Raw genomic sequence first — 6,000 nt, 5'->3', positions numbered from 1 at the left:
GGCGAAGTGACGAGCCGCGTCTATGCTACCTGCACTTCGTACAGTCAGCCAGGAAGACAAACAGCGTGACGTCCGTCCTCCAGCATCCGCTGGCTTGCTTGGCGCCAGTCATCGCTGCAGCGGGGTGCGAACATAGTGAAGCCTTAGAAAAGCTGAGCAGCGTTGGCGAAATCTACAAGTTGCACTCGCGGGCATTGGCGGGCAGGCACTTCGCAGAACCTTCAGTTCGGACACACATTGGGCCACGATTTGTACAATGTCCCATTGTCTTGCGCTCCCGTGTACCCCAACTCGCACAGGTGCTTCAATGCCACGCGCGCGGCCCAGTGCGGAGCTCTCTGGCGCTTAAGATGTAGGATGAGCGCTGGTACACGACTAGGTCAAGCGTGTCCGATTTGCGGATGAGCGCCCTGCAGTATTATTAGTGTTGCATGGTAATAGTGAGTGCGTATAGGGTGTGACTGCGTCTAGAAGACTTCTGCCAGCGCGGCCACGCGCATTGTGTGCGCACCGCTGTTTGGAACTCGCCTGCGAGAGAAGTGATCGACCACGGCTGGGCTTGGCCTTGATGCATTCGCTGAGGAAGGCGCCAATCATCGCCCAGTCGAGTTTACTTATCGGCAGAGAGCGCTGACAGGCTCACCTGTACGAACAACAAGCGGCAAATTAAAGAGCTGTGAGGCGCATTGAACAGGTCTGTTTGAACGAACCAAGGCGTCACTCTTACGGCGGTAAAGCACGGCGGCGGCTACTACAAACGCTGTTCTATTCTTGTACCTGGTCGACGCCGATGCCGTATGGTGCGTGCACCTTGCTCTGGTTGGTGATAGGCGGGTCAGCGTCGCTGATGCTCATCGCGCTTAGCGCACGTGCCATAAGTCTGCGGGTTTCATCTCTTGTCAGCGTGCTTGTCTTTTCTACGTATATAGCGACTTAGCTATAGTAGGAGGTGTCCTCTGTGTGGCTTTTTCACTGTTGACAGGTTCATGGCGGCATTGATCTCGTATCACCCCCGCTTTGCTGATAGGCTTTGGGTGCACGTTTAACAACCCCAGGTGGTCGAAATTTCCTGAGCCCTCCACTATAGCGTCTCTCGTAATCATATGCTGGTTTTGGGACGTAAAACCCCGCATATCAATCAACCGCTCTGCTGATCTCTGTTGAACTTGGCGTTTCTGTACTGAAAGTTGCAATCAAAGATGAAGGGATCAGTTGGGTTTCCTGCAAGGCTTGCTACTTCATATGAAGATGACTAGGCTGATAAAATTCTTACTGCCCGCTCTCATTCAAGTGAACGCGACACTTATATCTGTTCTTGACTTAAAAAAGTCAGCTAATAAACCTCCGATCGCTCTCCTTCCGAGTAGTTATTGAATGAAATACGTTGACTGCTGCTTTTAATGAGGACAAAAGCCCGCGTGTACAATGAAGAGCGTCGAAGCCTAGAAACTCGTGGCATACGTGTGGCCCTTTCATTTAGCACGTTTGGATGGCGATTTGCTGTTAATGTGGAATACGCCGAGGACCTTACGAAGTTGTCTCGCGTTTCACCTACTATCGGTCTTCCGCCACCTTTGATGCATTTGAAAAAAAAAAAAAGTCCACTGCGTTGCTTGAGAGCTGTACACTGAGATGAGTTCGGCCAAAACAAGTCCCACTGAAAGTAAAATTAATCGAGTGCTTTTAACAGGAACATTGACAAAATTGGAAACTGGTATTAAAGAAGGTTACACTTCATCTAATCAACTATTTATTCGTTTTAATAAAATCTTGAATTAGAATGTATAATTGTTCAGACACGTGTTAAATCACCATGATTCATGCTTAACTAAAGCGCACATCTTATTACACTCAAGGGCGAACCGAAAAGAATATATTTCCTCCAGCCTTCCCGGAAGACTGTTTTTTCCCGAAAGATAATGCACGAAGACGCATTCAGCGTATACTTTCGGGTGGTCGTACACACAAAAGAATAAGTTAAAAAAACAGCAGCCCCCCCCCCCCCCCCCCCTGCTACAGTTCAATACTGTATCAACTTTTCAACGATGCAAACAGTCAGTTCTATTTTCATCTCCAGACAATCATGATGACTACAAAAAATGTTTCCTTCAAACTTCTGTACGAGCTTCTTCCGATCTCGCATGAGAGAAAGTAGCAGACCCGACAGCCATACAACGCATCACAGTGATTGTTATTCCAACAACGAGCGTACAGCATAGAATTACGTGGAATAAATCTAAACGCTGGTTTCATTCGAAGTAACGATTTTCTTTATATTACTCTGAATAAATGTGAACTCCTTGTATTTTCGTGTGCGGGGTCTTTGTACATCGTAACGGCCCTGGCTCTTGAACTAGGCAGTTGTAGTCTTAGCGCTGCTCCGTCGCTCAGCCGCCCACATTTCTTGAAAATTCTGTTGTTGCTGCCTTGATTTGCTCAATGAAAGGGCGTTAAACGTGACCACGCACTATACGAGACGAAACGCTTTCTCCGTAGTGCAATAAAGGCTGACCAAACTCACGTATATCGTGCAAAAAATATTACCAAGAAAACTTGCTACTCGGCTAGCTGATAAATAATCCGTGGACAAAGAAGACAAGACAAGAAAACGAATATTTGAGTGAGAAGATCAGTGTCGATTTTCAGGGAATTTATTTATTTATTAAGGAAAAAGAACTTGTCAAACACATGATCATTTGGTCACTTGTACCGATACTTTAAACACGCACGGTGCAGAAGTTAGTTTTACATATAATAATAATAATAATAATAATAATAATAATAATAATAATAATAATAATAATAATAATAATAATAATAATAATAATAATAATAATAATAATAATAATAATAATAATAATCTGCTTGACTGCAGCCACGTTATTCTTGCAAACTTCTTAGCCTCATTTGCCCACCTAACCCTCAGTCCTCCCCTCAATTCAGCCTGTTACTCTTAATGACCATTGGTTATCGTGCCTTGGCACTACATGTTCTGTTGATGTCTATTTGTTCTTTCTGAACATACGTTTTCACTTTCACGCATGTTATTTTTTCCAATAAATAGGTTGAAAGCATGCACTTTGTCCTGTACTTCATATTCGTGTTTTCTAGCCAAGCCTTATTATCTCAGAATAATAGTACCGATGGTGCACTTCTCTAACGTGCGTTATTGCCTTGCACGCACTTGACGCTCACTTAGTGAGGCTTCTTGTATTGGGCAAAACAACAGAGCTGACGATGGTTTCGTTGTAAAATAAAGATTAAGCCCACTTTTTAGAATATTGTGCACATGTCTCAAGCACATTACCGATACACTTGCTTTGCGGATCTTGGTCGTTTAATGCATAGGCGTGTCCAGGGTTCTCCACAAGGGGGCAAGGGGGAAACTTTTACCGGAGCGATACCCTCGCCCCCCCCCCCCTCTTCCCGACCCGTTCCCAGACATGCCCTTACAATCGGGACGCAGTGCGATGACGAAGTATTGTGTGCGAAATAAAGCAGTACTCCCCCCTACCTACACCCCACCCTTGTGTGCATGCCTAGAGTTGGATCCATCGTTCACCGTGGGATTTTTTGCACTGATCACATTTGTTCTAGTGCATCTGGTACATTATTTTACTCTGACCAACTCAAACTATCGAAACCAAGAAAGCACCGAAACATAAAAAAAAGAAAAAAGACGTATGGTGACGTGCGGACGCCTGGAGGAAGTGGCTGGTGAAGGAAAATACTTTTCCTGTAAACCACCTAATTACTTACGTGATGTCGAGTTAAGGTCTCGGTGCTCGAGGCTTGTAGGGTGATACTGGAGTCGCACGGACGCCTCCTTACAAACCGTGCACTATACCTCAAAGGGAACGTCACCTAAACTGTGTCTCACGTATTTAATTTTAGGAGTGGTGTAAACTACAGGGTGCGCGATCTCGCATACTCTAGTGCGGATGTCTGACAGAATCTAGGTATCTATCAGAACTGGGTGCTGCGTCTTTCTCGAGCATAATTTCTGCGAATTTATCGAGTGGACAAACGTGTCTGCATGTACGATGCTGGCTGGTGTAAGTCTAGCATCTCCACAATAAGTGTCTCTTTGTGGCGAAGCCCACTTGAAACCCATCTTTTCACTTTATAAGTTGTTGCCAGTGTTAGTTAAGAGACGGTGTCTCGAAGATGCACCACACATCAATTAATTTTTTATTTCAAATTAACGAACTCCTGGTTAAACAGTACATATGCTCATTCAACTCTGTGAGAACATTCACAACCAGCATGACGCTTGTCTTGCGTTCGCTCGTATTGGATGCCATGCTAGGCGACGTATGCGTGGTTTGCACCATATGTAGTAAACAAATAGGTCGTATTTAATACACGAAAGGTGTAACAGACACATGTGGTGATCGTAGTTTGTCATATATTGATTGATCGCTTATTTTACTCTACTGAACTTTATATTACTGAACTGTATGCCTTTTTTTACATTGTGTTTGCATTATTGCTCGTTATTGCAATTTTCTTTTTTATGCTTGTTTCTTTTTTTACTCTGTTCTCTGCATTCGTTGTACAATGTAAGGTTTTCCCTCCCCCCTCCCCTATGTCTTATGTAATGCCCGTTCCTGGGGGCTTACGGTCAAATAATTGAAATGTGTAATGCAGGGGTGAGGCAAATGATGTGGCTTGCTTTCCATCTACAAGATTCCCACCTTCACTCGAGTTGAATACTATTCTTTTCACAGATAAATAAAGTTGGGTAGCACCGACAATGAAGTCGAAAGTCTTGTACACTAAGGAAATACTGTTTCACTTTAACAGGACTCGAAGCGTCGCGAGAAAGGAGTTACCGAATACTGGCTGAAACAAACCCCGCTAAAGGGATTCAGATTCGCCTGAGCTGTAAAAGAAAAAGGCTGCCATTTTAAAATATTGAAATTTCCTTCAGAGCAAGAACTTATGAATTTTGACGCATACGGGCTTGGTTGATACCGAGCACCTCGCCGCACAAGCGCCGCCGGCGCATCAAACATCGGCCGTGAAACTGTTTCTCAAAAAGATAAAAAAAACCAAGCAAACGTAAAGCGCTAAGAGACAGCGAGCAAACAGCCGAAACCAACCAAATCACGCACAGGCTTGCACGCGACATTTTAGTGCCACGGCATCAATACAGGGAGCCAGGTAGAGGGGGTGTGTTCAGCATCTGGCGGTGAACCGACGTCGGCCGCAATCTACACCTCGAAAACAGGCGCATAGACACGCAAGCGTGCTCTCTCTGGCGTGACACTTGCTAGCACAGCAACGGCGACGAGAAGCTTACCCCTTTACCGCGTTTCCTTTCCTCTCTCAGGCCATGGCTCATTCCTCTATTCCACGCGGGCTCTCAACCGTCGCCGGTAGCGCGTAGTTAAAATGTCACTTGGGGAGACAGACAGACAGACAGACAGACAGACAGACAGACAGACAGACAGACGGAGAGACGGAGAGACAGACAGACAGACAGACGGAGATACGGAGAGACAGACAGACGGAGAGACAGACGGACGGAGAGATGGACGGATGGACGGAGAGACAGACAGATGGACGGAGAGACAGACGGACGGAAAGATGGACGGATGGACGGAGAGATGGACGGACGGTCGGACGGACGGACGGATGGACAGACTTCGTTTCATTCCCACTGCAGCGCAACTTGGGTCTGATCGGACCTGAATTTTTACTGAATGCAGGAACAGCGCAACCTAGAAGTAGTTACTTCGTAACTACGGAAGCGAAAAAACAAGGACAGAAAAGAGCGCTCTTTTCTGTCCTTGTGTTTTCGCTTCCGTAGTTACGAAGTAACTACTTCTAGGTTGCGCTGTTCCTGCATTCAGTTATGTCCTACCAACTTGCCTAAGCTTCCACGCTTCATAACTGAATTTTTACATGTGCGAGATCACCGTGCATTCGAATGTATGAGTACACTCAATTTAATAGGTTGAATTTTTTTCTGCGCTCTTCTGTTGTCATCTGTAA

Source organism: Rhipicephalus microplus, chromosome 2 (genome assembly GCF_043290135.1).
Source record: "Rhipicephalus microplus isolate Deutch F79 chromosome 2, USDA_Rmic, whole genome shotgun sequence".
Lineage (NCBI taxonomy): Eukaryota > Metazoa > Arthropoda > Arachnida > Ixodida > Ixodidae > Rhipicephalus > Rhipicephalus microplus.
Note: the sequence above shows the minus strand (reverse complement) of the source record.